The 25716-nt window shown below is 34.1% G+C and overlaps 1 pseudogene; it reads right to left on the reverse strand.

Moving 5' to 3' along the window:
- The window catches only part of LOC149567511 (DNA mismatch repair protein MSH2-like), a 73339-nt pseudogene extending 47829 nt beyond the window's left edge, over positions 1-25510 (reverse strand).
- Positions 25511-25716: the final 206 nt, after the last annotated feature.

Below are 25716 nucleotides of genomic sequence, written 5' to 3' on the forward strand. Positions count from 1 at the left end.
ATTGACTTATTTTTTTCCCAAGCAACCAATAAATTCCCTAGAATGACAAGTTGGGATAGTAATGAGTGCACCATGAAGATGATCACTCAGTGTTGTAGGGCCAGACTTAAAGATTTCAGAGACAAAGACATAGACAGAATGATGAATAATTTTTAGTTGGAAATAAAATAGAGACATAGAATCCCTCCTACTATGGTAGAAAAGTATAAGGATGAAATGTGTTTTATGGTAGAAACTAATACAACCTGTATGGAGGTAGTGGAATCAAGAGTTACATTCATAGAACTTATGGGTTATGAAATGAGTGAAGAACTCACTGAAGGTTATGAAAAGATTATACTTCAATCAGAAAGAGACATTGAATGTTCTAGATGGGGAAAATATGAAGAAAATATGAGGAAAGTTCAATTTGAGCTTCAAAATAAGGAAATTAAGAAGAATGTTGAGAAAAGGATTGAATCCAATCTCAAGGAATTAAGAATGACAAGGTAGGAATATTATGAGATCAAGGGTATATTTGGAGATGAAGGCCAATAGTTAAATAGAGGTATTGGTAGCTACTCCTATTGCCATTGTATCACCTTCAAATGGAGTAACAATAGAAAGATCTATTACATAGATATATATTGTACACTATGCCATAGTTGTACAAGTGAAACTTGGTAGAGAGCAATCTGGATAGAAGAAGAAACTTAATGAAGATGTGGTAGTTACAACATGTTTGCAAAGACAATATGGAAGGTTGGTGAAGAAAGAACCTATACAATCTCCTAAGAGAAGGACCGAGCAAACTACCAATCATCTGGGAAAGAGAAGGAAAACACTATAGATAAGTGAGTCTGGTGAGTCTAAGAAGAGATTGAAGAAAAGGTCAATGAACAAGTAGTTGGTGAAGGTAGAACATCAATTGGTAAGAAATCCTAGAAAGCTAAGGTTGAAAATTTGATTATGCAGATCATTGAGAATGACAGTTTTGTTTAATTAAATAAATATTACAATTTGTATAGTAACATGGATAGAAGGCAGTTAGAGAATGCTATAGTAAGGAACATTATTCTAAGGACTAAAAGATTTGATAGTATTCAGAATAAGATACCTGAAGACTTGTATAATAGGCTACTAAACATAAAGAGAAGATTTTTAGAAGAAGATATGAAGTTAAGAACAAATCTTATTAAGAAATTATATGAAGTGAGCATTGATGATGACATAGAGATTATGTTGAAATGTATTGAGCCTTTGTTGAGAAATAAAATATTAAATTCTTCCTATGGGAGGAAATTATGAAGAGGTTATTGAAATCTAATTGAAAAGATCATTGTTGAAGAAAAAAGAGGGAGATTGTTGAAGAAGACTATGTGTTTCAATCATTGTTTTGTCACTAATGTCAAACCTGTTATTTGTTAGTAAGACAACTTCTTATAAGATTCAAGTACTATCACTTAGTTAATTGATGAAGAGGATTTGATCAATAAGAGGTAACAATAGCACCTAGAAGAAAGATTGAGTTATGATTATATAATGAAGTACAAGGATCAGTTAAGATAGTGATGACATGACATATTGATAATCTACTTAACGTTACAAATGTTGGCTACACTAAGAAATTTTAGAAGAATAAGTTACACAAAAAAAAATTGCCAAGCTTGATTGAGTGGATAGTAGATGTCAAGCAAAGATAGTGCAAGCCAAGTAGAAAGTCAATTGGAGCCAAGTAAAAGCAAATTCTAGTGAATGTTGAGCAAGACAGTTGATGCCAAGTAAAGTTTAGTTGATGCTGAGTACCAGTAAACTTTTGTTGATGTTGGGTGATTTTATAATGGATGTCAAGCAATGCAGTATGTGTCAAGCATTAGAAGTTTGATAATGTCGAGCTGCTGCATTATTCAAAAGATCAAAGATTCGCTAAATCTAAGCCAACAAGTTTGTTTTCTTGAATTTTGTGAACCAGGTGGAAGATAAGGTTGATGAGATGGTGGCATAGAATTTGAGGAAAACTATTTTTAGGAAAATTTAAAGTGGATTCTAAGAGAAGTTTCTAGAAGAGATATGAGATGTGGGGTAGATACATTTATCCTACCTAATCCATCTGAACCCTAATTTGGATGATGGAGAATGAGTGGCAAAATATCTAAATTTTCTATTTATAGGAATTTCTGGTCATGAAGCAAAGTTGTCATGTGCGAGAACCTAAGGAAGACCAAGGAGTAAAAGGTTTTTCTTTATCAAGTGACCTAAAAGAAGAGTCTACAATAACATGTTAAGAAAGAAGGCTTAAGGAGATGAATGCTTAAAGGGTGAATGAGCTATCAGAGTTGCAAAGTATGAAGGCCAAGTAGAATGGAGGACTAAACAAAGATTTGTAATCTGCAAGATAAGTTGTAAGTTGTATCAGATGAAAGCTCTACTATTACTCTCTAATGATTGTATCAGTCTAAGGTAAATTCTTTGGATTAAGGTTGACCTAACAGTCATTTGTAAATCATTTAATCAGGTGGCATTCCAAGTGAATGGCTTAAAGTCCTCTAACAAGGCTCACTCCTAACTAAGAAATTGAAATCCTTTAATAGGGTCACATTTAATAGTGTGTATCATAACCCTTAACAGGGTTGGCCTTTCATAGAGCATCACTTCAAAAGAGTGAAAAAGGGTAGCATATTATTGGTGGTTTTTCTCAAATTGGGTTTCCACATAAATCATTGTGTCAAGTGCATTGATCAATCTATTATGTTTTATGCTTTACATTTCTACAAGTTGATTTGATAGTAACCTACAAGTTTTTAAGTGATTGCATAATAGTATGGATGCATGCATGGATATAAATGTTTTAAGGGTTCACTAAGCTGTTAAAAGTTTTATTTATACATATAGACCTTAGATAAGTGATTCAACCCCCCCCCAGTTATTCTAAAGAATTCCAAAAATTGGTATCAGAGCCATCTACTTAAGAGGACTAGTTTGAAGGTACTAGAAGCAGAAAGATCAAGATGTCAAAAAGAGATGTACCCAAGCTTAATAGAGATAAATTTCCTACATGGAAAATTTTGATGAAGCTACCTTGGAGGACTTGGAGATCATCCATAATCTACCATTTTAGTGGAACATGTTGATCCAGCTGGAGCTCTAACTGCTGAAAATATGAAGAAGAAGAAAGAACACAATCAAGCATTGTTGGAGATTGCCTCTACTCTAAGCTATGTTGAATTTGATGATATCAAAGGTTGTGACAGTACAAAGAAAATGTGGGATTCCCTACACAACATCTATGGAGGAGACAAAAATATTCAAAGAGCCAAATCTAAGAGTCTTAGAGGTAAGTTTGATGATATGAGAATGAAAGAAGGTGAGAATATTGCTCAATATTTTGCTAGGATAAAAGAAGTTGTTAGTGCAATAAAAGGAGCTATTGGTTAGATAGATGATGAAACTATGCTAAGCAAAGTCTTGAGAAAACTACTACCTATTTATGCTATTAGATTTTCTACAATTCAAGAACTAATATGTATTCCAGGAAATGATGTAACCCTTGAGGGTTTGGTAGGTAGACTCACTTCTTTTGAACTATCTAACTATGACAATTACAAACCTGAGAGTCTTGAATCTGCTTTCAAAGCTAATTTTTAATTAAAAGATTTTGATGAGGTGAAGCAAAAGAAGAAGAGAAAGATAAAATATGTGTCTAGTGATAGTGATACAAATGAGGAAGATGTTGAATAACTGGAAGCACTACTGGCAACAAGATTCCATAAAGGTAAAGTTAAGTTCAAAGGTAAGTTACCTATCATTTGTTTCAATTACAATGAGGTTGGTCATATTGCTACAATATGTACACATAAGAAGAACTACAGAGGTGGTGATAAGTACAAAAATAGAAGAGAAGATGACAACAAATATTATAGAGATAAAGACAAGAAGTCAAGCTACATTGTTGAAGAGGAAACAATGGATGATTCTGATGAACATGATGATGAAGTGGTGTATGTTGCAATAAAGGTTGAATCTGATGAAGATGAGGCAACTACACTTGTGACTTGTCTGAAAAAAAATGATAGATGGATCATTAATAGTGGATGCTCACATCATATGACTAGAGACAAAAGTAAGTTGATTACCTTAAATTTTTATGAAGGAAATAGTGAAAGATTTGGCAATGATGCACCATGTTTGATAAAAGGAAAAGGTTCTATCAAACTCAAGTTGATTATCTTAAATTTTTATGAAGGAAATAGTGTAAGATTTGGCAATGATGCACCATGTTTAATAAAAGGAAAAGGTTTTATCAAACTCACAAACAAGATTTCATTTGACAATGCTTACTATGTTGAAGGACTAAACTATAGTCTTTTAAGTGTGTCACAATTAAATAATTTAGGATGTAAGGTTTAGTTTGAAAATAAGATTGCTAAGATATATGATACTAATGGAAAATTGATTGGAAAAAGGTGATCAAACTAGAAGTAATCTATTCTATCTTGATATAGAGGATGCTACGTGTCTTGTTGTAATATTTGATGATGTATGGCTATGGCACAAGAGTTATGTCATGTTAATTTTGATAACTTGGTTAGTATCAGTAACATGAAGAAAGTTAGAGGTTTTCCTAAGTTGAAGAAACTTGACAACACAATGTGCAAACAATGTCAGTTAGAAAAAATGACAAATTCAACCTTTAAGACTAAAGCTTATACCTCTAAAGAAATACTAGAGATTGTTCATACTGAATTGTGTGGACCAATTGAGGTGCAAAGCTATAAGGGAGATAAGTACATAATTTTATTTGTTGATGATTATTCTAGAATGATGAAAATCATGTTTTTTAAACAAAAATTTGATGCTTTTAAAATGTTTAAGTCATACTTAGCAAGAGTTGAGAAAGAAATAGGAAAGAGTCTGAAATTTTTGAGATCAGATAGAGGAGGAGAATTCACATCAAATGAGTTTGAGATGTTCTGTAATGATAGAGGAATCAAAAGACAAACATCTACCCCTAGGACCCCTTCACAAAATGGAATACTTGAAAGAAGAAATAGATCTATAATGGATTGTGCTAGAACACTCATGATGGAGAAGAATGTTACTCTGAAATACTAGAGAGAAGTTGTAAGTACAACTGTCTATACCTTGAACCATGTGCAAATCAAGAAAGGTACTCATTCAACACCTTTTGAACTATGGTATGGATACTCACCCAACGTAAAATACTTTAAGGTATTTTTACGTAAATGTTACATTCTTAAGATGTTAGGAATGGTAAAATTGATGCAAAAAGTGAAGAAGGTATAGTCCTTAGATATTCCACAAGAAGTAAAGCTTATAAGTGTTTGAATACTAACACTAACAAAGTTTTGGAAAGTGCAAATGTGAACTTTGATGAATATACAAAAGTACATGAGGCTAAACCTATGAAAGAACCAGAAGAATACAAATCATTTGTATAATTTTATAAAGCTACACCTGTTGAAGAAGATGTTGTAAATCAAGCTAGAAACCAACAGCAAGTTTCAGTGATTGTTGAGTCACATCCTATGAATGTTGAGTTGCACTCAGGAACTAAGCTACATTTAGATGTTGAGTTATAGAATGAAGTGGGTGCACATTTTGATTCTAAGGTTAGTGTACATGAAAGAGCTACTAAGATACTTAATAGAGATGTGCATAGTGATTCTACATTTAAAAGACAAAATGAAGAAACAAGAGTTGAGCCAAGATTATCTAAATATGTAAAAAGACATCATCTTGTTGCTCAAATCATTGGAGATAAAGATGTTAGGCCAATGACAAGAAATACATTGAGAAGTGAATCATGTTTGCTAAGTATGAAGGAACTCAAAATAGTGAAAGATGCATTAGAAGATTTGGACTGGTATAAAGCCATGGAAGAAGAGATTGAACAAATAGAGAAGAACAAAAAATGGAGTCCGATTCCTAGACTAGAAGACAAAAATGTAATTGGCACCAAGTGGGTATTCAAAAACAAGTTAGATAAGAATGGTGAAGTCACAAGAAACAAAGCAAGATTAGTTTACAAAGGATATGCACAAGAGGAAGGAATTGACTATGGAGAGACATTTGCCCTTGTTGCAAAAATGGGAGTAAGAATTCTACTTGCTTATTCTACTTGCTTATTCTGGATACAAAGGTTTCAAATTTTATCAAATGGATGTTAAATATGCATTTCTGAATGGCATATTAGAAGAAGTTTGCATAGAAAAACCAGAAGGTTTTGTTGATGTTAACAATAAGAACATGGTATGTAGATTGCACAGAGCTCTATATGGTTTGAAACAAGCACCAAAAGCATGGTATGAGAGACTCTATAATTATCTTGTGAAGATTAGATTTGAAAGGAATAATGATAATAACAATCTGTACATGAAGACAGAGAAAGGAAAAGTTATTTTGCAATCTGAAATATTTGTCGATGATATCATATTTGGAGGTTAAGATGATTTATGTAAAGATTTTGCAAATTAGATGAAGCAAGAATTTGAAATGTCTATGTTTGGAGGGATCAAATTTTTTTTAGGTTTGTAAGTATATCAGATGACATATGGTATATACATCACTCAGTCAAAGTATGTTAAAGAAATATTGAAGACTTTTGGATTAGAGGATTCTAAACGAGTAAATACACATATGGTGATAGACACAAGTTGTCAAAGAATGATGATTTAGCTGAGGTGAATCAAACATTATATAGGTCTATGAGTGGAAAATTACAATACATAGTACATAGTAGACTTGACATTGCATTATTTGTAGGAATAGTTGCAAGATTCTCCACTAATCCTAGGGAGAATCACTTAATGGTTGTGAAGAGAATAATGAGATATCTAAAAGGAACATAAGAGTTTAGTTTATACTACAAGAAGAATGAAAATTTTAAATTGAGAGCCTACACTGATGTTGATTGGGCTAGAAACATTGATGACAAAAAGAGCACTAGTGGAGGAGCATTTTTCTTAGGCAAGAGACTAGTTACATGGACTAGCAAGAAACAAAATTGCACTTCACAATCTACTATTGAAGCTGAATATGTTGCTACTGCTATAAAATGTACTAACATTGTGTAGATCAAGAAGTTACTCAAAGGAATGAAGGAAGAGATCATAGAACTAGTGATACTTTATTGTGATAATACAAGTGCTATCAATATATCAAAGAATCCAGTGATGCACATAAAGATCAAACACATTTCAATCAAGTATCATTACTTGAGAGAATTCAAGATAAAGAGGTGAAGATGGAATATGTTAATACAAAGGAGAAAATTGATGATATCTTCATAAAAGCATTACCTAAGGATGCTCATGAGTATCTAAGAGGTAAATTAGGGATGATACCCCTATCAAAGGATATTTAAGTAATAGAAGAAGTACCCTACATCAAACAAGTTGATATTCATATAATGTAGTGGATCTTACTTTAGGAGTTGCCTAAAGTAATCACAAAGCTAAAACTTCAAATCAGTCACAAGCAAGGTGACAGAGGGAGAAACAAAAGAAACTGCAAAAGCCTATAGCTACATGTTTTAAGATGACAAGTTTTTGGTGTATGTCTTTGGCATTGTTGTCAAAGAGGGAGATATTCTACTGATCAAGAGTCAGAATAGACAGGGAGATATTGATCAAAAGCCAGAATGTATAATTATAGAGGGAAATGTTCTACTAATCAAACTAGTATAATTTTTTATTAGAAAAGGACACATGTATGATGAGGGAGATAGAGAAGAATGTAAGAAAGAGGGAGAAATCCTAATCTACCTAGTAAGAGGGAGATACAAAAAGGAACTAAGAGGGAGTTATCAAAAGGAATTTGTAACCTAATCAGAAGATGAAAGTTGTTGATAGGGGGAGAGATTTCAATACAAGGAATTATTTTCTTTTTGATATTGTCTTACTATTTTGACCTAGTCAGTTTGGCTGAACAAGATGCTCATCATTTGACTGACTTAGTTGATCAATTTGGTTTGTCATCAATGCCAAAGAGAGAGATTGTTGAGATCTGATTGAAAATATCATTGTTGAAGAAAAAAGAGGGAGATTGTTGAAGAAGACTATGTGTTTCAATCATTGTTTTGTCATTGATGTCAAACTTGCTATTTTTTGGTAAGACAAATGCTTATAAGATTAAAGTACTATCACTTAGTTAATTGATGAAGAGGGTTTGATCAATAAGAGGTAACAATAGCACCTAGAGGAAAGGTTGAGTTATGATTATGTAATGAAGTACAAGGATCAATTAAAATAGTGATGACATAATGTATTGATAATATACTTAAGGTTGCAAATGTTGGCTATACTAACAAATTTTAGAAGAACAAGTTACACAAAGTTTGTCTACCAAGCTTGACCGAGTGGATAGTAGGTGCCAAGCAAAGATAGTGTAAGTCAAGTAAAAAATCAATTAAATGATGAACATCGCAACAAAGAAATAATTGTTTTCACATAGCTCATAATAGATATGAAGTAAACATGCAATTGAAATCCACATGCAAGAGAATAGACAACATACCCACAAAAATTGTGACACAAGATATATCCTGGGAAACCTTCATTGAGGGAAAAATCTAGCCTCCAAAAACATCTATCAGCATGTATTATTCAGCAACAACACCATTGCAATACAACCATGGAAGCCTTCAAAGCCATAGCCACAACTGAGAAATCTATGTGAACAAGCATGAATCCACACATTTAATGCCATGCTTCTAAACTTCACAAATGTTCCCTTGGCTAACTTGTCAAGCCTTGTCCTGCTCAACTCTTTCTCTTTTTTTCTTCTTCTTCTCACTCCAACAACTACCCTTATGGCTGCTTATATAGTAGCAAGTCCCACAAAACCACCAAGTGGTATTACATAAATCATGTGCTAAAACTATGTGCTACCTAACCCACTGACCCCACATTTAATATTGGAAATTTAACTCTTTTCTCCAATATTAAATAATTATATGAAATATTATCAGAATGTTACAATAAAACTCATCAAGTATATCCAATGGGAATCTTTACATGTTGCACGTCCATCTAGGTGCAACATTACATAATAAAATAAAATAATACAATATAAAAATACTATGCAATGTGTGCAACACCCATTTTCTCAACAATCTCTCACTTGTTGTATATATTGCATAGGGTCAATGTGTAGCCACATAAATGAACAAGGGAAAAATCCCTCCCAATACATCCACCATCATGGATCAAAGTACATAAAGTACTCCATCCTAGTACCTGCAAAAAAATCAAAGTATCTAGCTTCCCAAACATGAATAATCTCACATCCTATTATGCCACTACCACTGGACATACATAGAATCCATCCAAAGAGAAAGCCACTTAACCTATTGCATTAGAAGATCATAAAATCCTATACCAACTAAAATGCCAAGCACAAAAACCTGACCCAAAGGTAATCACATGCATTTTTAGTTGTCAAAAATATTCATAGCTGAAATAGCACCCACACAAAGTGCCAAATCCATCCAACTATCCATACCTCCAAAGGTATACCAAGTGAATCTCACATCATTAACATATACAATCTATAACCTATAATCACAAGCCTCAAGAGCAATACCTACCACATATATACTAAGAAGCTCCCACTACAAAAGATAATGTCAATTCTATAACCAATTCACTCAAGACATCTTAAAGAAGTGAATCCATGTAACCTCAAGGACATCCACAATACATAAACCAATAACCTACAAGAACAACTCTCATAAGAAGTCTCCAATGCTCTCCCACATTCTCCACAACCAAAAAAGGAAAGAGATAAATAAATAAACATGTCATCTCTCACATGACATACATGAGCACAAATTAATGATCACAATTTCTAACCAATCTCAAATCCAATGTTAGTGAAACAGTACATCCAAGAAGATAACCAAGACCAAAGAAAAACCATGACAATCATAACCTGTATCATGTCCTCCTACACACACCTCTATATGTAAACTATATATGATCTCCTCCATAAAACCCCAACAAGAAGCCTCAACAACACCCAAACCATACCATAAAATAAATCATGGATGTAAGCCTCTCACAAGAAGATCAAACTCATAAACAATTCCTAACTCAAGGAATAACCATTCCTAAACCAAGGAATATGCCCAATATAAAACCATATCCCAAACTGAACCAACTTAACAACATATGCAAATGGAGATAACCAATGCTAAACCATCTCTCAAATGAACCCTCGAGAAGTAAATCATGTGCCATAGCTCAAGATCCATTTCCATGAAAGACAAGCATAAATGTAATGCACCTAAGAGAAACAATGGGCTATACCTCTCAAGTAGCAAACCATCCAGTAGACTAAGAGTGGGGAATGAGAATGTTCACCAAGATATCCAAGTCTCCAACCAAGACTCAAAAAGAACAATCTCCTCTCAGGTCCATATTAGGTGACTACCCCTCGGTCTTCCTATTGAAACCATCAACCGTCCCAACAAATACTTCTCTAATCCAAGAGAAATCAACATCACCACCATCTCTAAGTATCCATGACCACCTTTAACCAATCAATCTATGCCAACTCCAAATGCAACATAGCAATATAATGAAGTATCCAGCTTATGATCAATATACTCAGTACCAAGAAACTATACCAAGATCAATGTCAAAGTTCCAACCATGGCCTCAAGAACATAAATATGACAACATGATCTAATTATCTCAACCAAAGAGATAACATGCTCCATATGAACATAATATAACATACCAAAAATCTAAATGCATATCAAGAGTATACCATGACATAATAATAAAACCATCCTCACACCAAGGATAACATGTCAAATGAAAGCATAAGCCACACCTTTACCAAGACTCCACAAGTCCTCAAGATATAACCATCTCCACACATTATGAAGATAACCAAGTGCACCATGCAAATGTCAAAGATGCTTTTGAAGCAACACAATCTAAGAAAAACCTCCAACATCTGCAAACATTGAATAAATATACCAATGCCAACAACTCCCACTCAATTGTGGTACCTAGTAGCCCATGGCATCATAAAATCCATCTCCTAGATGAAGATCCTCCAGGTCTACACTCACACAACCAAAGTGTCAGTACCAAGTGAAACCAAGATCTCCAAACCAAGAAGATACAAACCAAACCAAGAACTAATCTTGCACTGTCACCTCATCACTATCACAAGTTCCCACTAAACTCTGTATCCAAGTTATCCATGACATCATGATAAAAACCATCATCTAACCATGAGAATCAATCAAGGCATCAAACCATCAAAGAACTCAAAGTGCACATCATGAGCTCCTCAAAAGAAACCAAATAACCATGATCCTCAACCAAGAAGATAATATACCACTATAACCAAATCAAGAATCCAAATCAATGAACATTAAGGATGTACCTATATGTCCAATCATGTCATGCCAAAATCCATGGCACCATGATCACATCCATGAACCGAGCATCTGGCTCTCAATATGTGCAACCTAATAGTATAAAATAGTCAACCACAATCCTCCACCATGACTATACCTATTAAGAACATCTCATCCTTTCTACATGAATTAAAATCAACAAATCATGTGACTTAGGGCATAGAAAACCCAAATACAAGCCACCAATCTGAATATGCATCAATAATAAAAGATCAATAGGCAAAGACAACCCATAACCAAGCCATAAATGCAACCTATAAGTGTAAAGCATTTACAACACTGCACAACTTGTAGACCCAACAAGTCATCATACATATTCAAACCAAATGATGATAACCATATCATCATGAGAACAATCTAAAATATGAACTGAGTATACAATGACATCAAATCCAAATCTCCAAAATATACAATGCCATAAATTCACAATGTTACCATACTCAATATATATCATAAATCATTCATATCAATATATCACCAAATAAACCATTCCAAAACTACACCAAATTTGAGCCAATGTGTAGAGATCTCCAAGAGCTTTTTTTTTTTACTACTCAAAGTCCAAAATCTGACTCCATATGCCCAAGTTATGCCCTAATCTATTCTCAAAATAAATAACATCTGACTTCTAGGCTCTTAAAACTTCAAAAAAATTTAAAATCACAAAACTAAACCTACACCAAGTTTTAGTGCTTTGAATTAGCTTTCGAACACCTATAAGAAGTCTAGAATCTAATATTCTAAGAGAAAGTTATGGTCATTTTACTAATACTATCTTTTTACCATTTTCATTGCAATTTTTTTGACTAACTTAGTTGATCGGTTTGGTTTGCCATCAATGCCAAAGAGGGAGATTGTTAAGATCTAATTGAAAAGATCATTGTTGAAGAAAAAGGAGGGAGATTGTTGAAGAAGACTGTGTTTTAATCATTGTTTTGTCACTAATGTCAAACCCGTTATTTTTTGGTAAGACAACTACTTATAAGATTCAAGTAATATCACTTAGTTGATTGATGAAGAGAAATTTGATCAATAAGAGGTAACAATAGAACCTAGAGGAAAGGTTGAGTTATGATTATGTAATGAAGTACAAGGATCAGTTAAGATAGTAATGACATGATGTATTGATAATCTAGTTGAGGTTACAAATGTTGGCTACACTAAGAAAGTTTAGAAGAACAAATTACACAAAGTTTTTCTATCAAGCTTGACCAAGTGGATAGTAGGTGTCAAGAAAAGATAGTGCAAGCCAAGCAAAAATTTAGTTGGAGCTGAGTAAAAGAAAATTCTAGTGAATGTCAAGCAAAATAGTTGATGCCAAGTAAAGTTTAGTTGATGCCAAGCACCAATAAACTTTAGTTGATGCCGAGTGATTTTATAATGGATTCCAAGCAATGTAGTATGTGTCAAACATCAGAAGGTTGATAATACCAAGCTGCTGCATTATTCAAAAGATCAAAGATTTGCTGAATCTAAGCTGAAAAGTTTATTTTCTTGAATTCTATGAGAAGTTTCTAGAAGAGATATGAGATATGGGGTAGATACATTGTATCCTACCTAATCCATCTAAACCCTAATTTGGATGATGGAGAATGAGCAGCAAAATATCTAAATTTCCTATTTATAGGAATGTCTGGTCATGAAGCAAAGTTGTCATGTGCAAGAACCTAAGAAAGACAAGGAGTAAAGGGTTTTTTTAATCAAGTGATCTAAATGAAGAGTCTAAAATGGCATGTTAAGCAAGAAGGATTAAGGAGTTGAATGCTTGAAGGGTGAACAAGCTATCAGAGCTAAAAAGTATGAAGGAAAAGTAGAATGGAGGACTAAACATAGATCTATAATCTGTAAGATAACTTGTAAGTTGTATCAGATCAAAGCTCTATTTTTAGTCTCTAACAATTGTATCAGTCTAATTAAATCCTTTGGATAAAGGTTGACCTAATAGTCATTTGTAAATCCTTTAACCAGCTAGCATTCCAAGTGAATAGCCTAAAGTCCTCTAATAATGCTCACTCCTAATAGGGTGATTGAAATCCTTTAATAGGTTCACATTTAACAGTGTGTATTGTAACCTTTAACAAGATTTCCTTTCATAACGCATCACTTTAGAAGAGTGAAAAAAAGTAGCATGTTACTGGTGGTTTTTCTCAAATTGGGTTTCCACGTAAATCATTATGTTTTATGCTTACATTTTTGCAAGCTGATTTGATAGTAACCTACAATTTTTTAAGTGATTGCATAATCTTATGGATGCATGCATGGATATGAATGTTTTAAGGGTTCACTAAGCTATGAAACATTTTATTTATACATTTGGACCTTGGATAACTAATTCACCCCCCCCCCCCCAGTTATTCTAAATAATTCCAACAGAGGTAAACAAGAAACTGAAGGAACCATAGTTAGTTATATGACTTATATGCCTAAATCCACTAAGGAGAGTGATAGCCAAAAAGAGAAAGCCCAGTGTATTTTGAGATCAGTACACCTACTGATGCTAAAGAAGAGGTTGAAGAAACTTAACAAACTAACTCACCTCCACATATAGTTATTGGGACTGAATCCATGCAAGTAGATAGAACACATATAACTATAGATGATAAAGAAAATCCTTTTGCAAAGTATGGAAGTAACATTGTTGGCAATATTACTGCCTATTATAGCTATGATGAAGAGGATGATGAGGAAGAGGAAAAAGGAAATGTTGAAAAGGAGAAGATTGAAGAAGAGGAAAAGGAAAGGAAAGAATAAGAAAAATAAATGAAGAGAATTGAAGATGAGAAGAGAAAAGAGGAAGAGGAAACAAAGAAAGAAAACAAGAGAAAGGAGTAAGAAAGAATGAAAGAAGAGGATGATGATCAAAGGGGGTTGATGACTTCTTTGAGAAAATTGTTGGAGAAGAAAAATTTTGTTAAGACTTTAGAGAGAACTTTGGAAAAATTTATGGACAGAACGAAAATTATAGTGCCAACCATTATTGTAGAATCTAACATTCAAAAGAAGGCTAAGGAAATGATAAGATTTTTTGATGTAGAGTTCACCACTTTGACTGACATTGCTTTAGTGCAAGCTCAAACTAAGCATGATGCATCACTATTTGACACAATATGCACAAATGATAGAAATGACTTGCAGATTTTGAACATTTACATAAAGGAGCTAAGGAAGTGCATAGATGAAAGAAACAAATTGTATGGACAATGTGGAATGTCTTACAATTACTTATCAGAGTTTGATAACCTGATCAAAGGAAGAATGAGTGATCTTTAAACACTCATTATCAAATTACATCAGCCTAATCTAAGCATTGAAGATATTGAAGCTAAGATGGAGATAGTTCACAATGCTATTAGAGGCATTGAATTTGAAAAGGAGAAGGTGATCAAGAGATTATCTATCCACAGAGAATATTTATCCTCTAAAATTACCATTTTTCTGAAGCAATTGGAGTGTCTTGCAAAAAAGGCATCCAATGAAAAATTTGCCTACAAAAATTTGAGCATTGTTGAAGTTGCATCATATGCATTGTGCACACTTATCAATATATCTAATACAGTAAAAGAGAACTTGAAGAAGGAACTTGAGAAGATGAAACTTGGTTTTACAGATTGCATATCAAGAATCTCAAGTTAGAACAAAGTAAGGTAACATACTCTTTTTTTGAAAATATAATTTTGGACACCTTTTTCATTGATGTAAAAGGGGGAGAAGAATGTATAGGAAAATTGTATAAGAGTGTATATACATGTAAGGGGGAGCTTAGCTATGTACATAGGAAATCATTGTAAAAGGAGAGATAAGGAATGTAATGATCCATCAAGGCTAAATTGTATAAGAATGTATATACATGATAGGAGGAGCTTAGATATGTATATAGGAAATCACTATAAAAAGAGAGATAAGGAATGTAATGATCCATCAAGACATGAATAAACTTTTCAAGTTTTGAATGCTAGTTTTGAGCAGTATCTTTTTCTATTTAATGTTGTTTTGTATGACATCATTTTGGGACTTAGCCATTTTTCCCAAATATTTCCATCAATTTCAAAGGGGAAGATTCTTGGAAATATGGTTAGCAAGATGAATGAGTGTTTTCATTTATGGCAATATATATATTATGGTATTTTAGTATGAAATAAGAAACAAAAAATTGTCGAAGTATTGGATAGTTTGCAACAACATAGAGATAGATTTGATATGTATGACATAGTACAAGTTAGCACATGCATAGTTGAGGAGTGATAGTTGATAGTGTCATGATGATGTATTTCATGCACAAATCTATACAAATAGTATGGTGATAGTTATAGAGGAATTACCAGTACATGTAAGTGACAGAGAAGAACAAAGCACGACAGTAAAATGAATCGTATAGCTTAAGGAATTATTTTGGTAACATAATAATTACTTTACTATGATGTTCCAACATCTTACATGTTTACCCCAAGTTATTTTTATAATCATCCAAGTGTGTGGAAGCTTCAAAGATGGTTGATCAAGAGTTTTGATAATTTGAAAGGTATAAGTAAAGATCATATCTTGTGCAACTAGTATGAAGTTAATATATGTGATGCAAATTATTGTGAAGTTTATGTGATATGCGAGATTTGTATGATGCAAGATCTGGTGTATGATAAGAATATTCAAAAAGTGCACTAGTGAGATAGTATTGTATGTATATCTATACTTGTGAAGAAACTTATTTTTATATTGCATGTTAGGGAAGTGGGCTCTTCTTGCACACATTGTAATTGTTCTACCAACTCTTAACAGGGTTGAAGCAACTCATGATAGGGTTGAGACCCTAATTCAACTAAGAGACCTTGATAAGCTTAAACAATTTGCGCCCCCTAGACCTAGACAAGAGTTAGCTCCAAGCTAGGTAAGGCAAAGAAATATGAGATGAATGGTTCATGACTGAAAAGAAAGATGATGATAGATATAAGTGAAAGGGTCTCAAGTATCACTTTTTTCCAAGTTTTCACCACTTAGTAGAATTGACTAGCTCTTAAGAAAGATCACATTGTCTTGTCCTAGTGTGTGTAGGAATAGAAAATAGGTGCATTAGCATACTATGAGAAACCACAAAATCAATTAAAATATGAAACATCTACTCTAGTACACCATGAAAATTATTGAAAATAAGGAGATTGAAAACAACAAAATCCCCTTTTCAAATCTAGTTCACATTTCCTTTTTTCTTCCCCATTGTTGATATAGCTCCAATTGCCTATAGTGTACACACAATTGAAAGCAAAAAGGCTAACAATAAAGTGATAGGATGAATGCTACTAAGAATACTAGAAGAATGGTTTGGGAATGCTTCAAGAGAACATGGTTCAAGCCTCTAAAAGAGTGTAAAATGGCTCAATTTATAGCCAAAATGCAAGAGATTAGACATGAATGAGGAGATGGACATTTGTCATTTCAAGTGTACAATTTGGCACAATATTCTTTAGAATATCTATGATAAAAATGATGCAATATGCCATATGTATGATTCCATGACACATATAATTCATCATGACCAAAAATAGAAGAGAATCTATGCCAAGCCTATGACACATCATAGCCAAGTGTAGACAAGAATCTGACAAGTGCGGCTTATTATAGTCATGCGCAAGAAATAATATATGCCAAATATGACACATATTATCCAAGTGTAGAAAGAGGATAAATGATGCACTATGACTATGTGGTAGGACTATGTGGAATTTTGAATTAAAAATTCATAATTTCACACAATTTAAATTAGCAAAGTAGAAATTAGAAATGGGAAAATAGGACTTAGAAAATTGAGCATTCCCCTAGTTCACAAATGGATCAATTAATCAATAAATATTAATTAAATAAGAGTAATTAGTAAAGTGGGATGTAAAAAATTGATAGAAATAACATAGGAACATATTATGGGCTATCTAATCCTATAAATAAAATTAGTAAATGATTGGCCAAATTGATAAAATAAATGTGGGATTACCCTTTTGATGAATTGTGATGATTATGCAGATCAACTAGGATGATGGTGGGTAGATCAAAGCCATGATCAGACATTGTAAATGCCACAAGATCAAAGTCGATTGATATGATTGATCATTATAACATCAACATACATCATCAATGTTATTAAATTGACTAGATAAGGCCAAAATTTGATACTGAGGGACTCAACAATGTCAATTATCACATGATAAATATGATAGATCAACCTAGCACTGAGGGACATGGTTGTGCTATGGTAGGATTTGATAGGTTTGATAGATTAAAAAGGCACTAAGGGACATGAAAATGCCTAGGGCTAGATAAGTTTTAATTGATTAGGGATGATTGACATGTTTATGACTGATTAGGGTTGACTCAAAATGGTTTAGGGTTGATTCAGGGAATTTTTGAGTTGATTTGAGATAGTTTTGGGTTGATTAGAAAGGATTCCAATGGTATTGAAATGGTTGAGGGTTGATTGTATAAGATTTTGATGATGTTGAAATGATTAAGAGTAGGTTTTGGAAAATTTAGATAAAATAGGATTCGATTCTAAAATGATCTACAGTTGATTTGAAAGGGGATGTGAATGATGAAGAATATGTCAAATATATTTGAATGATGATCAAGTTTGGCAAAAAGATCAAAATTAGTGAAATGAGAAAATGAGACATATTAGTATGAAGATTTGATGCAATAGTAGACACGAACCATTTTTTAGCATCTCCATTTTCCCCCTCTTTGATACAATGTGATTTAGAGCATTGTGTCAAAGAATAACTGATGAAAAAGGAATAAAAATACGCCCCATTAGGGGTGGTATATATGGGTGCCCCACTAAGAAATTGACCAAAAATTACATATGATAGGTTAATTTTTTGACAACAAGGAGATGAATCCATAGAAACTAACATACCAAGAATTGGAGGTTAAATGCAAAAGTTATGGGGTTCAAAGTGCAAAAAGCATCGCGACCAACATAGAAAAGGCCTCTTGCATTTCCATCTAGGCAGAAAAAGGGCTATAAAATGGCATGGAGAGGGATTTGGAGGTCATTTTCATCCTCTAATTTGGAATAAAAGAACTTTGGAGAAAGAGATATGGAAAAAGCTACCAAGGAAGCAACATTGTAGAGAACAAGTATGTACCTATCAATGATGGGAAGACATAGGACCATTGGCAAGTACATAGAGGCCTCTCTGTGTATTTTATGCACTTACACATTACTAGGGTCAAACAGGGCCTCTAGGGTAGCTTCAAGTGCCCGACTACCCCAAGTATACTCAATACACACCCAATTGCACCTAGGGTACAATTGGCATGACCAAGTGGGCCATGGGCACAGTTGATAAGCCCAACTACACCCCTAGATATTGTGGGGGTGAAAACAATGCAAATAGATTCTAAATGGCCCAAAATTTGTTGTGCATGCTCAAAAACCTACGAAGAGGTCAAAACTTTGTTGGAAATTTTGTCAACACTCCCTTTGGGATTCATGATAAGGGCTTAACTACCTCTCATGTACTATAAGTTGAGTGGTTATATGAGGCATTGAAAAATTAGTCTTTTGGTGCAATGACAACTCCACTCTAACAAGTGGTATCAGAGCTTGTTCCTAGGTATGAATCCTCAGACCCTCAAATAAAACTGAATGGGATATTGTTGGAAATCTTTTTAGCACTCCCCTTGGAATTCATGATGGGGGCTTAACCACCTCCTATGTACTATAAGTTTAGTGGTTGCATCAGGCATTGATAGATTGGTCTTTTGGTGCAAAAAAACTCCACTCTAACAAACTTAGGTCAACTTGATCAAACATGGTCAAATGTAGTCAAAATTGGCCAAACATAGGTCAAACTTGGTAGAAAGCCACAAAAAGTTGATAGAAAGTGTATGATCATGCAAAATGACCTTCTCTTTTTGAATATGAGGGGACATAGGCCATAGGTCCTATCCTTCTATCATAAGATGACCATTGGTGAGTGAGAGATACTATCTAGGCTCAGGGTTTTCTACATTACCTTTATGCTTGAGATTATGGGTAATAGGGGCTTGTTGACAACATTGATAGAGAGATGACACTCAAAGATGAGTCCCTTCCATATACCAATTGAAGAGGCTACTATAACCTTGGAGGATGTATGGTGCATCCTTTAGATTTTGATACATGGGTTATTGGTAGGATACAACCCCATGATAGAGTGAGTTGTACTACATCAAATATTTTGATGTGGGGATGCAGAGTTAATGCATTAGAGATGATGAGATAGCATGGGAGGTGCTAGTAGCTCAACATGAGTGCTTCATTGTAGTGATCTATTGGGTGATGGGTGGCTTATTGGTTCCAGTTAGGAGAGGACATGGGTTCCCCATGGGATGAGATTGAGTCCTAGAGTAGATGGTGATGAATGAGACAATGATTTTGTGGGGGCCTTGCCTACTATGGATGTTATATTATTATCTCCACTAGGATTCTTATAGAGCTGAGTTTTCCTTAAATACCAAATCCATATTGCTATAGATTTGGGCCCATGAGCACATCATAGTATTCAAACCTATTAAAGAGAGAGAGATGGTGGAGGATATGCCATATGTGTACAACTATGGGGGACCATTAGTGCAGGGAACATTGGAATACACATTGTACTTTAGACATTAGTTGGACACCTTGAGGTAGTTCGTATAGAGGCCATATAGAGATTTCTTGAGGTGGGAGGAAGATGGCATCCACCTACCTTACTGCAGATAAGAGTGATACCTAATTGGGTATACTATCATTGAACACTTGGTCATTGAGATGTACTTGCCATAGAGAGTATGTCAACAATTTAGGGAGACAAAAGATGTTCCTAAAAGACTCATACTATGTGTGTGATCAAGAGAAGAGGTCAAGGAGTGGGGAGCACCTAGTAGGAAACATGTAACCTATGCACAGTTGTAGGAGCTACAGACCAAGCTACAGGAACGAACAACATATGTGATGGATGTGGGCATGATGCCAACAAATGAGTAGTTATTTTCTCAACACCTACCATGAGGCATTTGATAGATCCAAGCATACTAGTATTGAGGGGTAGGCCATATATAGACTAGGGTGGGGAGGAGGAGGAGGAGGGTGATGATGAGGAGGAGATAGATGGGGAGGGAGGGGATGGCAAGGGTTAGGAGGGTGATGAGGAGGGGGGAGATGATGATGAGGAAGGTGGAGACAATGGGGGTGGAGATGATGATGAGGAGGGTGGGGATAGTGTGGGTGGGGATGATGATGAGGATGATAGTAAGGGTGGAGATGATGACAAGGATGATAGTGAGGATGTGGGTGAGTCTAACAAAGATGAGGACATAGGTGTGGAGGCAGCCCCAACAATGGATATAGATGAGGGTCCTTTAGATGGCATAGAGGAGATGCTAGTGCTAGCATAGATAGGTCACATAGAGTCAAAGATTCATGTGATGTAGGTTATCATAGGGTTCTTAAGTCAGTTAGAGGAGAATTTGATAAAGATTGAGTAATTGAGGATTGACCGTGACTGAGCTACAGTAGAGAGGGATGTGGTGGCAACCTCTCAAGATGTAGTAGTATAGAGGGCACAAAGAGTAGTACAAGAGTCTTGATAATTCATTAGTAGTATCAGGGAGGTATTTATTTTGGAGGTGGACAGGATGGTGGGTGAGGCAAGTGTAGAGGAAAACTACTTGAGGATGCATTATGGGATGCCAGTGCCACAAGAGTGGAGGGTAGAGAGCTACCAAAGGTTGAGATCACAATCTCGGTAGACATAGAGCACACAAAGAAGTGGATGAGTGATGGGACCGATGGTCACCATCGAGGCTAGGCAAACACCCTAAGGCTAGAGACAACATAGGTTGACATAGACACATTCTTTTATAGAGGGGCTTCTTTTATTTATTGATATGCTCTTTCATGGTTCACACCTATAGGAAATTAGTATTGGTGTAAACCGTGATCATGTATTCTAATACTATTTTGAGACATTTATGATATGTATATTTTTTATGATGACTTTATGATATGTATTATGCACATGCTTTACGTGCTTTATATGAATGCATTTATGTTTTTTCTATGTGGAGTTTATATGATAACATAGTGTGTTAGTTTATCACATTATATGCTTAGAAAATGGTATCTTTATGTCTGCCACATGCTTTTCTCATAGATTGAATGCAAATGAAATGTAAAATAATGTGGATGCCATGTATATAAATGTATTGCTTTGGGATTTTGGACTTTTGACATATGTAGGAATGCAAGCTAAGGATGTTTTTGGTGTATCAGAACACTAAACCATGTGGTAGTGGATGAGATGGACATTAGAAGACTAAGGAGATGAGATGAGGACCAATTAGTATGAAGTGAGGAATTTTTTGCTTTCATAAAGTACACTAAATATCAAAGGAGATTTATTTTGATATGGAAAATGAAATGCAGTGCATCGTGGCATAAAGTTGGGCCAGAGTGCAAATACAAGCCTTTTTCATTAAAAAATATGATACAAATAGAGAATGACCTTATCTATCTTGAGGCATAAATACATGCCCCAAACTCTCAAAGGGACATTTGACAGACAAAAAAGAAAAAGATGACCATGATATTAGAAATAGATAATACTAGGGGGTGGTGAATCAATATTCTAAAAACTTTTGCCCACAACTGGATATTATTAATTACTTTGAAAAATGCATATGAAAGTAAACCAATAATGTTGAATAGTAAATATAGCCATGCACAAAGAGAACTCATAACACCATTATTTTTTAACTAGGGAAACCTTGGCTAATGGAAAACCCCGGTGGGGATGGTACCCACAGAATGATCCACTATACAAAAGAATCTGGTTAAGGATATTGACCTTGTTAGGAAGCTATCAAATACATATAGTGGCTCGAGTCCTTGTTAGAGGACTAGGCCCTGTTAAAAGCATCAACCCTATTAGGAGTTGCTTCAAACCTATTAGGAGTTGGTAGAACAATTACAACATATGCAAGAAGAGCCCACTTCCCTATCATGCAATATACAAATAATTTTCTTCATGAATATAGATTTAAATACAATACTCTCTCATTGCTATAATTTAGACTTGATCTAATCATTCATCAGATTTTGCATCACACAAAGCTCACACATCACATATACTTCCCTCACAATAGTTCACATCACATGTTCACTTCCTTCTAGCTGCACAAGATATGATATCTACTGATACCTTATAAATTATCAAAACTCTTGATTAGTTGGCCTTGAAGCTTCCACATGCTTCACTAATTATTAAAATATCTTAGGGTGGACATCTAGGATGTTGGGCCATCATAGTTAAGTAAATATTTTGTCACCAAAGTAATTCCTCAAGCCATAAAATTTGTTTTATTGTTGTGCTCTGTTCTTCTCTAACCTTGTTAGGAGTTGGTAGAACAATTACAATTTATGCAAGAAGAGCTCACTACCCTAACATGCAATATACAAATAAGTTTCTTCACAAGTATGTTTTACATACAATACTGTCTCAGTGCTATACTTCATACTTTCTCTAACCATTCATTATATTTTTCATCACACAAAGCTCACACATCACATATACTTCCTTCACAATAGTTTGCATCACATTTTCACTTCCTTATAGCTGCGCAAGATATGATCTTTAGTTATACCTCGTAAATTATCAAAAATATTGATTAGTCTATCTTGAAGCTTCTATAGACTTGGCTAATTATTAAATAATCTTAGGGTGAACATCTAGGATGTTGGCCCATCATAGTTAAGTAATTATTTTGTTACCAAAATAATTCTTTAATCCATGAAATTCAATTTACTATCATGCTTTGTTCTGATCTATTAATCACCTATAGTAGTAATTCCTCTATAACTATCATTGTATTGTATGTATAGATATGTGCATTAACATATATCATCATGACATTATCAACTATTAGCCCTCAACTACATATTTTCTAACTTGTACTCTATCATCCGTACATACCAAATCTATCTATTACTGCTACAAACTATCCCATACAATTTTTTGTCTCTTATTTTATACTGAAATACCACAATATATATGTCACCATAAATGAAAACACTCACTCATATTCCTTATCATATTTCCAACAATATCTCCCTTTTGCATTGATGGCAATATTTGGGAAAATTTGCTAAGTCCCAAAATGATGTCATAGAATAACAACAATAAATACAAAAAGACACTACTAGAAAACTTACCTTCAAAACATGAAAATTGTATTCATGTCTTGATGGATCATTACATTCCTTATCTCTCCTTTTACAATGATTTCCTATATACATAGCTAAGCTCCCCCTTACATAAATATACATTTTTATACAATTTTCTGTTACATTCTTCTCCTCCTTTGACATCAATGACAAAGGTGTCCAAAGTTATATAGTCAAAACAAAATTGTGTTACCTAACTTTGTTCATACTTGATATTCTTGATATGAAATCTACAAAACCCAGATTCATCTTCTCAAGCTCCATATTTGAGTTTTCTTTTACTGTATCATATATACTAATAAGTGTGCACAAAGCATATGATTCAACTTCTACTATGCTCAAATATGTTTAGGAAAATTTTTCATAGGATGTCTTTGCTACAAGACACTCCTACAATTACATCTACAAAATGCTAACACTCCTACAATTGCCTCTACAAAATGTTAACTTTAGGGGATAAATGTGTTAGCATGAATGTTGATGGTATTCCTTTGGGGGAGTATCCTAAGCATTGGAGAGTATTAAAATTTTTCATTCATGACTATGTTTGTCATTCATGTCAACATACCATTAATTCTATGAAGAGTGGCAAAGGAGTAGATAGAGATCACACTTGAATGGATAGAGTTTTCATGTACAAGAGAAGTGCATTTAAAGACATGTTGTACCTTGTGTCCTGATGATGAGGTTAAATGCATAGATTCCAAGTCAAAGATGTATGGACTCTATAAGTAATTTACAGAGAGTAGTGTAGAGACAAAGTGCATGGAAAGTAGTTTCTAATGATCTTATTATATCTTCTAGCAAAGATATAGTCTAGTGATCTGTGGTCAACTAGTAAGAAAGGATAGTCTAATGATGATGTTAGCAAGTGTGCATGTCCTAAATTCACATGTGTAAGAAGTTGTATAGACTATGAGCCGAAAGTGCTATCGTAATTGTAAATTAATTAATTATCTTATAATATTTAATTGGGAAATCCTCAAGGCTGACTCAAGGAATTATTTTAAAGATATGGTATAAATGAAAGATGTTTTCCTTGTTTGTAAAAATTTAATTGAGTTTATGTTCTATCCAAAGTGTGATAAGGAGAAGAGTGTTTGGTGAATGTGAGTAAGTGATCCAAGGGATTAATGGATACAATATTTGTGATCTGGTTACAAGATCAGAAGGGGTAGAAGTCAAGTTGACAGGACAAATAAAGAGGAAGGAAGTACAATTTAATTCTATTAGTTTGCAAGGAATAATACATAGATCATTTGGATAGTGGGTTCATTGGTCTTTCCCTTGAAGCTGTTTGAATAGTGGGTCCATCTGCCTTCTACAACTCCTAATAGGATTTGTAGAACTTGTAACAAGGTCTGAATCTCCTAATAAGGATTCAAAGTCTCCTAAAAATGATGGGTATGTATTTAATTTTGTAATAGACTCCTAATAGGGTCCATCCTCTAACAAGGAATATTTGTATTAGTACATCATCCTGTGTGTACCACCCCCACTGGGTTTTTCCCTATGATCAAGGGTTTCCCCACTTAACATATCTAGTGTTATTGTGCATGAGTATCTTGTTGTGGAATCTAATTATATTTTTGACATGGTTATGTTTGATTAAGGTTGATAATTGGAATAATAGTTGTATAATTAATTCACCCAGCTAGTTATATTGGTAGACTATATATTCTAACAAAATATTCTCTAAGGATAGAGAATCTCTTGATCACCTTCTCCTCTTCAAAATCAATGCCTTTGATAGCATTGTGAGTTTTCTCCATCTCAGCTTCAATATCTTTAATGCTCACATCTGGTTGTTGTAATCTAATAGTGATATTTTGAGGCTTATTCATTCTACCTTTAATCAATTTATCAAACTCTGATAAGTAATTGTATGACATTGCACATTGTCTATACAATTTATTTCCTTCATCTGTGCTCTTCCTTAGCTCCTTTATACAAACATTCAAAGTTTGCAATTCATTTCTAACATTTGTGCATACTGTGTCAAATAGTGATGCATCATGCTTAGTCTAATCTTGCACTGAAGCAATATCGG

Source organism: Cupressus sempervirens, chromosome 3, assembly GCF_028749045.1.
Source record: "Cupressus sempervirens isolate cs-2001-9-10 chromosome 3, ASM2874904v1, whole genome shotgun sequence".
In the NCBI taxonomy this organism is placed as follows: Eukaryota; Viridiplantae; Streptophyta; class Pinopsida; order Cupressales; family Cupressaceae; genus Cupressus; species Cupressus sempervirens.